This window comes from Aquila chrysaetos, chromosome 5, assembly GCF_900496995.4.
Source record: "Aquila chrysaetos chrysaetos chromosome 5, bAquChr1.4, whole genome shotgun sequence".
Classification (NCBI taxonomy): Eukaryota; Metazoa; Chordata; class Aves; order Accipitriformes; family Accipitridae; genus Aquila; species Aquila chrysaetos.
Genome location: NC_044008.1, coordinates 15,496,169 through 15,505,659, shown reverse-complemented (window position 1 = coordinate 15,505,659; position 9,491 = coordinate 15,496,169). Strand labels below are relative to the sequence as shown.

At 44.5% G+C, this 9,491-nt stretch overlaps 1 long non-coding RNA gene across 1 annotated transcript; it reads left to right on the top strand.

Moving 5' to 3' along the window:
• Positions 1–407: 407 nt before the first annotated feature.
• LOC115341667 lies at positions 408–9,075 on the top strand. Its single transcript, XR_003923480.2, has 3 exons — positions 408–692; positions 2,643–2,774; positions 8,578–9,075. It is a non-coding gene; the product is annotated as an uncharacterized LOC115341667 (long non-coding RNA).
• The last annotated feature ends 416 nt before the right edge of the window (positions 9,076–9,491 follow it).

Sequence of the window (9,491 nt, the reverse complement as noted above, 5' to 3'; positions counted from 1 at the left end):
GCAGGAAGGATCAAATTGTACATAGATAAGACTTTTGCAAACAGTCAGTACAAACTGTTCCTGCAGATGCAAAAATACTCATGTAGGACAGACTTTTATACACAGTTAAGACATTTAAACTAGTTTTGTATGTAGCTGCCATGGACAAAACAGTCCAGAATTGGGAAATTTTACTTGAGTTAATTTATTGCCAGGTCACACAAGCTTCTGATCCCTGATTTGGATATTGAGGGAAAGAAGAACACAAACAGCTAGACAATCACTTACACGAAACTCCATCCTCCCTCCTTCCCAACCTCAACTTCCCTTATTTTTGACGCTGTTACAACCAGTCTTTCAAAACTCCTCTGGCAAAGGGATGGGTGGCATAGGAAGTGGAAGCGGCGCACGTGATGGCTTTCTGTTGCCCTGCGTATAACTGTTTGTGCCGGGCTGCACTTCGTGATTCCTGACACACTTTGTGTAATGGTTTCCGCCGTGCTGCACGTCATGGCCTCTGCTGCTCTCTTCCTCAGTGTCCCCGCTCTGGCACGGGTTGCCCACGGGTGTGTTTTTTCACCATATAGTTTTCACTTACTTCAGGGCAGGCTGGAACCATTTTCGACAGACGGCAGGTCATGGGCTCACCCCAGGCAGGTCACCACTGCAAACCGATGCTACATACAGCCTGCAACATCTGCCCATTGCAGCAGGTACGGTAATAGGGATGGATTATGCGTGGTCATCCGGGACGGCTTGCAACTGAGAACTTCTATGACCATTGCAGTGGGGACTCCTGTTGGCACAGGACAGTGAGCAACCATTCCGAGAGATTTGATTCCCCCTGTGAGAGTTACCTTATGATAAGATTAAAAAAAAAAAAAAAAGTTTTTATTTTAAACAAACACTCTGTCATTGAGTGTCTATGCAATATTGGGCTGCATGAGAAATGGTTATTAAAATATCTTTATAGCACTCCCTCTGAAAGATGTACAGCTCAGCAACTCAGTATATCCCCAAAAGCATGAACATGAGGGTTAACTCTACCTATCAGCAGTTGGCTCACCTCAGTTAGAAGCAGTAGTAAGCATCTTAGCAGTAGAGCCAAAGATTATCAGAGCTGAGTCTTTTGTTTATGCTGCCAAATGAAGGGAGTCTGAAAAGCGGCTGTCTGTCCATCTCTCAGAAAGCACTGCAAAGGAGGAAACCTGACAGCCTGGTGTCTGCTGAGTAGCATTCCTACTTTAGGATGAGTTTCAGTCCTATAGTTGCCGTGTGTGTGTGTGTGTGTAACGGGAATCTGCTGAGATTGCAGAATGGAAGTCAAAGCCCTACCCATAGTCAGACTGCATGTAGCTACCACCCTCTGTAGGCTTTAAATAGAGATCTGGGACCACTGAAGCTTACATAAAGTGTCTCAAACAATTCCTCTGTGTACTTATACTCCGAGCTGGGAAAACAGTCTCCTCATACCATGTAAGAGCTGTACAGGCCTGCTCCAGCCGTGCCCATTTTGGGAAAGGATTAAGAGAGGGTTAAGCGTGTGGGGGCAGCTGCAGAGCTGGTGCATTTGGGTGGACTCCATCCATCTCACTTCTGCTGGCTGACTTGGAGTTTTCACGCTTGATTGTTTTTCACACCAATGCTGCTATATCTGAAGGTACAATGATTGCTATAATTCAATCACTTCATTGATCTAAATAATTTCTGACAGCTTTATCTGTACTCATCTAAATTTATAAAGAACAATGTCAACTCTGGTAGCAGTTATAAAGTCCTCAAATACCCTCAGATATTGCTGTCCATAATGAGTGCACTGTGGAATCTAAAGATTCTCTTCAGAATATGCTTTTAAATGAAGAAAGCCATGGCAGCTTCTCAGGGAGTGCTGTTTGCAGTGGCCAGGCACTTAATTTTAATGCTGTTCCCTAATCCTACTTCAAGTAAATCAAAAGTGGAAATAAAATTGTACTATTACACAATTGCCAAGGCAGTCAATTCTGCTGTCAGCGGATGCGGTGGCTAAAGATCCCCTTAATCACAGACACAGGATGTCTGAGTGATACACCCCTAGATAAAAGAACAAATACCAATGTGAAAGTGAAACATTGGCAAACATTTCACGTAAAACCTAAGTTATGTAGTGTGCAAGAAGGTCTGAGTCATAGATACATTATACTGTAATATTAGATGTTGCAGACTGTGAAAATGTCACCATTAGTACAAGTTCTGCCCCCTCATCAGGCAGAAATAATATACATAGGTCAGTTAACCTGCCACATACTGCATTTTTTTTACTATTATGGCAATAGTATCTCCATTGAATTCCTATGTGTAATTTATCTCAGGAACAGGTAGATGAATAAATATATATTTATTTTTTAAAAATTCAAAAAGCTATATTTAAAAATATTTAACAGTATATTTCTATTTTGTATATGCATCTCACTTCTCTGGGCAGTTGCAAACTTCTACAATCACACCACAAAGATTTCTCAGAGGGACTCACAAATTATTGATGTTTACCCCAAGGTAATTACTGTCACTCTATGTGTATCTTTCATCTGTCAGATATAGTAAACTGAGATACAGTCTGCCAAATGATGAATGCCTGTTTTCTCAAATCCCTTTAAAGATGCTCAACCTTTAACTGTTCTTCTCAGACACCAGATGAAAGCAGCATTCAGCCATTCAACAACTTCGTTTTGCTGCATATATTCTCCCAAGGCCATGAGAATGAAGATTCCTTAAGGACATAGGAAGGTAATCTCTGACAACGCATTCTCAGCTGGCAGGTACTTCAGCACATAAAAAATACCTGGAATAAATCCAACTATTTTGGGGGGAGTTGTATAAAGACTAATCAGATTCAGAATTCCTGTGCAAATGTTGATAGGTAAAATGGTATAAGATAATTTTAAATACTGGCTGTCTTCCTCATTCCTTCTGCACTCCCTTTCTGTTATTTTTTTCCTTACACTTTCTTTTGGCTTTGAAATCCCCAATCACATTTTCATTGCACATGTTTACATATGTAAAAATCTGGAAAATGAAGGGTTGTTTAATTTCCATGTACATATATGGGCTACGCTAAAGTCCATGTGAGTTACTATATTCTTCCTGAAAGTGCTGGAAACAGCAAAGGGCAATATGTTACTGCAACTTGTGAAAAGCTGCAGCTGTCTATTTAATTAGTCTGAGATTGCATTTTTCCAGAGTCAGTTGAGTTAAGAAGCTGTGAGCTGTGGACTGCCAGCTGACGAGGCTGTCATACCATGGCTTCAAGGGATTTGAACCTCTGCATGCCCCGAGAAAGCAAAGCATTTTCAAGGCTGCATATGAGCAATGTCCTGTTACAAAAGAACAGTTAACAGTAGTGTAGGTGGAGCCCTTATCTCCATCATCCGCAACAAAGCATAATTTTCTTTAAGAGACTGAGTGTCCAACCATATTTAGATACTTCTCTGCTTAGTACCTGATGAGTACAAGTACCCAGTGAGTACAAGTACCCTGTCCAGATTGATTGTACTCCTGTTATAAGGCATGTGCTGCAGAAGATCTGGCTCAGATTTTGCTTAGTGCCCAATTTCCCCAGTACAGACTTATCTGTAGTTCAAAGTAGGTTTCAGGCAATGTCAGGTCCCTCAGTGCTACGGAAAACAAATGTTCAGCTAAACATACGTTCCTCTCTGGGTATGTCTGCAGCACGTGTTTACCACCTGTTCTGGAGTGAACTAGTGGGCCCAAACTGCTGCTGTCAAATTGCTATGTGTCACTGGCAGTTAGTGGGAGATTGGGGATTGTTATTTTGGTCTGGAACACTATCCAGATCGGGCATGTCTCCACTGCACAGTGGCTCAAGAGTCCTTCCATGAGCATTGCACCCAAATGGCAGGGACACCTCTAATGCACAGCACAAACCTCATCCACCTGCTGCACGTGGGTCTTAGCGGTGTCTTTAGTGGCATAGGATCTAGAAGTTGCAATGGGGTCCCTATGGAATAAGTGACTTCTCCAAGACAAAAAGTGGGGCCTCTGGAGCAGAAGTGTGAGGAAAGTGTTCTTCTAATGGCAGAAAACTCATTGGCTCTGATGGTTACTCCACAGAAAAAGGAAACTGGGCTGGAGGCTCACAAAGCGTGCTCTTGAATGGTCTTAAAGGATTTATCAGTCCTGTTCCCTTTCTTTGGACTGCTGGTGCTACTCCATTAGGAGTGGCTCCTCTGCTACCCAGTTCCTATGTGGTCAACAGGCACACCCTTACTGGAAGAGGTGCTCCCACTGCAGACGAGGTGCGAGTCAACAGACCAGTCCTGATTCAGGGTCCCTGACAGGGTAGGGTCACCAGTCTCCGCTTATCTCTAGGCCCTGGGCAGCATGGCAGCCCGCAGTGTCTCTCCACCTGAGAACCTTGTGGAGAGAACACGTGTATCAATCCCTGCAGACTTCTGAAAACACACAATACAATGCACCGCTCATGTCTGCTCCCTACCGTGCCCTCAACACTGAGGTCTACATTTTCAGCAGTGGAACGAGAAGCCTCAGAGAGACTTGTTCATTTGTTGCCTGTGTTGTAAGAGGATTAGGCCATTGAGTGGCAAGGCTCTTTCAACACATTCAGCTCAGCAGCAGCCTATGCTTCAGGTCACAGAGAGAGGAGTTGAGCAAGCACAGGCAAGGGGAGGGAAGGGAGGAGTCAGTTTATGCACAGTATATGAAGGACACCATGGTAAATGCCCTCCTCTGCTGGTACTTTATAACCAACTCTAACTAGTGAGTGAACTGAGCACCTCTTGCTGATTCAGATAATCCTCTAGGAAACTGGATGATACCTTTGAGTACAGAGACAAAGCCCTTCCCACACTTGCTGTTCACCTGCTGTATGCTATGTGACCCATCCAGGTCGAGAAGTGGTCTGGTCCAGTATGTTTCTGAACACTTTAACCAAACCTTATTGCCAGTCAAGCGGGGATTTGGCTTTTAGAAAGGCAGGATGTTATTGGAGGATTGAAGACTGCTGGGGAGTGACAGGATATACCTGATGAAGTGGGGCAAAAGCACGTTTGTCAAAAGGCTGGCAATCCTGATAAGAAGGGCTTTAAACCAGAAAGATTGGGAAATGGAGGTTATGACCCACGGTTAGGTGAGGCAACAGAGGTTGGTAGTGGAGAGCAAATTATGCAAGTGAGTGGGAACAAGAGAGATGTCAGGAATGATAAGATAGGGTAAAAGGACACCCATCTCAAGTGTATGTCCACAGCCTGAAAAAAAAAGCATGAAGACCTAGAGCACTACATGCAGAACTGCAACATCACTGGAAAAACTGAGATGTGGTGGGACAGCTTGTATGACAGCAGTAATGTGAGGGATGGATAGAAGCTCTTCAGGAATGACAGAAGGGAAGGGGACAAGAGAGTTGTCCTCTATGTGAAGAGGCAGCTTGGATGTATGGAGCTCTCCTATGGGATAGAAGACATACTAGTTGAGAGCTTGTGGGCTGGGATCAGAAGACAGGCCAATAAAGATCATATTGTGGTGGGACTTTGTAACAGACCACCCGATCAAGGTGAGAAAGTGGATGAAGTCTTCTAACATGGAAGTGTCTGGATCGCAGACTTCTCAGTACTTTTGGGCGGTTTCAGCCTCTCTGATATCTGCTGGATGGGCCACGCAGTAGGATGTAAGCAATACAGGAGAATTTTGGAGGATGCCAGGGATAAATTCTTTACACAGGAACTGAAGGGGCCAAACAAGGGTGACATACAGCTGGCTCTGATATTCACAAAGAAGGAAGAATTAGTTGTGGGTGTGATTATCAGTGGCCGCCTTGGCTGTGGTGACCATGAAATAGCTGGCTTCGAGATCCTGAGGGGAGTAAGGAAGGTAAGTAGGACAGTACAGATCCTGGACTTTAAGAGAGCGAACTTTGGCTTTTTCACGCAACTGACAGGTAGAATCCCATGGGAAACAGCTCTGAAGTGTAAAGTAGCTCAGGATAGCTGCCAAGGCCTTAAGTACAGCATCCTCCAAGCACAAGTGCAATATGCAGGATGTCAAGTAGTCTTATCAGGAGACTTGATAGTATAAATAGGGAACTCATGACTGAGCCCCAGTGCAATCAAACATCATACACGAGGTGGGAGCAGGGATAGGCAGCAAATGAGGAATTTAGAAAGATTGTGCAGGCACACAGGGATGGGGTTAGGAAAGCCAAGTTCAAGTAGAGTTGAACCTTGCAAAAGATGTGAAGGGTAATATGAAGAGCTTCTACCACTACATTAGTAGTAGAAGGCTGAACAAAGAATATGGGACCATTGCTGAATGGGGTAGGCTATTTAGTAACAGTGGACTCAGAAAAAGCTGAGGTACATAGTGCCGCCTTTGCCTCTGCCTTCACTTACGAGTCTCTTGGGCACCTGGGTTGAAAAGCAGGGTTCAAGGAGCAGAACTACCAGCAATCAAGCCAGGAATGATTTGCTAGAATTCAATCCACCTAAGTCCATGGGACCACACGGGCTGCACCCAACAGTGCTGAGAGTACTGGCTAATATTGTAGTGAGGCCACTGTAATTTTTGAAAGGTTGGGGAATGTCCCCAACAAGTGGAAAAAGGCAAATGTTACACCCATCTTCAAAAAGGGCATGGTCAGCCTCACTACAATCCCTTGAGAAGTCACGGACTGCGGCCTCTTGGAGCACATTTCTGGGCACATGAAGGAGAAGATCATGACTGGGAACAGTCAGCATGGTTTAGCAAGGTTTTTGACATGCAGTCTCACAATAATCTTGTATCCAAGTTGGGATGTTACAATCTGGATAGCTGGACAACTAGATGGAAAAAGCTGGTTGGATGGTTTGTCTTAATGGTTAATGGATAGTACTATACCTGGAGGCAAGTAACAAGTGGAGTACTGCAGGGGTCTATCATGGGCCCTACCCTGTTCATTAACTTTACCAGTCACCTGAAGGAGGGACTGTCAGAGAGTTTGCAGGTGACAGCAAATTGACAGGGCAGGAGGGAGAACCAGACAGTATGGTCAAGGGCATAGCAGCCATTCAGAGGGACTTAGGCAGCTTAGAGGAATGGACCAGCAAGAACCTTCTGATAATCCACAAGGACACATGCAAAGTCCTGCACCTGCAACTGGAGAACCCCCTGCAACTATACAGGTTGGGCACTGTTTGGCTGGAGAGCAGCTTTGCTGAACAAGACCTGGAGGTCTTGGCAGACAGCAAGCTGAACATAAACCAAGTGTGCCCCAGCAGCAAAGGCTGACAGCCTCCTGGGGTGTATTAACAGGAGCAGCACAAGTAGGACGAGCAAAGTGATTACCTCACTTGGCATTCATTAGACCATGTCTGAAATACCACGTCACTATGGGGCCCTCCAATACAAGAGAGATGTTGATTAACTGGAATAAGTTCAGTGGAGGTTCAGGATGATCAAAGGGCTGCTGCACATGCCCCATGAGGAGAGGCTGGGCTTCTATAGTCTGGAGAAGAGAAGGTTCTAAGCGATCCATGGCAGAAGAGCAAAAGATAACAGGCATAAATTGAAATAAGAGAGGTTGTACCAGACTCGATACTGAGAAAAACTTTGTCCCCATGAGGACAATCAAGCATTAGAACAGATTGTCCAAGAAGTTGTGGAGCCTCCATCCTCTGAGGATTTCAAGACCTAACTGAATAAAACGCTGAGCAACACAGTCTGATCCCATAGATGACTCTGAGACCTCCTGAGGTCCCTTCCAACCTGAATTATTCTATGATTCTATAAACTTCATGGAGTTCTAATTGCTGTTGGAATTTGCCTCTGTGGCCCACTCCCAGTGAGCCTGGTGACACACCATGGATTCTGTGTTCAGGTAGGGACTGGAAGAGTAAGTTCTAATGGCTTTTAGTGGAAGTTATCTCCAACATACGCAGGTCTCATGCTGATTTACAACTGTCTGTGTATCCTGGGGCTCGTTTATGTGAAGAATTAAGAGGTTCCTATCTTGCTTTGTTTTACCAGAAAGTACCTTTTTCTTCCAGCCTTTCCCGCTTCTTTTAGCATACCACTGGAATGGTTCTGCTGATGATTGCTTGGACTCTTGGGAATGCCAGTGTGGCCTGACAGCAGGTAGACATTTTCCAAGGCTAGTGGAAGATGGAGAAGGGACACTGTAGCCCAGGAAGTTCTGTAAAAGGAAAAAGGGGGTGTGCAGAAGACAGTGCTGCACTGATTTTTCCCATGTAAGGAGAAAAAATGTAACTGCAATAGCACTTTGACAGTAACAACATGACACCAGGCCAATGGCAGGAAATGAAAGCGGATGCTCTTCAGAGCAATTTTTCCTCCCAGAACTGCAATCACAATGTACACAACCAACACAATTATTGCAGCATGGTCTTAACCAGAGTGACTGATGTGATGTAGCTCGCTTCTGTGCAGAAGTCATCTCCAGCTGATGTCAAACAAGGGAAACTCCTGTTTAACAAACCCAGCACGCTCTACTGTCTGTATGTGGTCTATAGCGGTAAGAATAGCTGGGACAGCTTTGGAAAACACTTGCATTCACAGTCTGTTGCACTCACGCTCCCTTGTCCCTTTTCTTAGGATTGAAGCAACTGTACAAAGCAAAGCAGTCACGAATTTAGGCTTCTGGGTAGTCAAGAACCATGGCATGAAGACTGAGGATGGTGATGACAGAGGAAGGAAGCTGTTTCCTGATTCCATTGGACAGACTTCACTTAGATCACTGTTCTTGACCTTGGATGGGAATGACAAGCCAGTGTCCCAGGTTTCCTCTAGCATGACAGGCCTTATATGAAGGCCAAACTACACGTGGCACCATGATGAACTCTTAGTCAAAGCTTTCATCTTGATCATCTTCAGTGAGATTATTTTTGACAAGCCCTTGACCATAGATTTACTGCCTAAATCTTGAACCAATATGCTGCCAATAAGCATCCCTTCCAGCACTGATGCTAGGAATTTCTCCTGATAGCAAAACCTGACGCCCTTCTTTCAGCATAGCCTCACACAAACAACATCATTTCTAGACCCAGTGTCTTCCTTCTGGAGGAGAATGAAGTCTGGGACATCTACCTTTGAGGAGAAGGAAGAAGCAAAAAGTAAAACCCTAAATTTAAACTGGATAAAGGATTAAAGATAGCAAAAAGAACAGCAAAAAACCCCAGAAGGAATAACAGCAAACAACAACAAAATGCAGTGTCCATGCCAATGGGCCCTAGCAGCAAGCTGCTGAGTGGAGGACTGCTTTGAGCTACAATACAGGTCATGGAGGAACACAAACAAAGTGGAGTGATCGGAGAATAAGGTACACACAGTGATGAAGGCACCACAAAAAATGCTAACTCTTCCAGATGACTACATGGAATTGAAAATTCAAGGGCTAAACACAATTAAATGGTGTAAACTGTTCTGAACCCAGAGCCTGGGACAAAGTCTGCCCCCCAAAAACCCAGTGGACATTTAAAAAATGGTTACAGATTTGTATGCCTTAATTT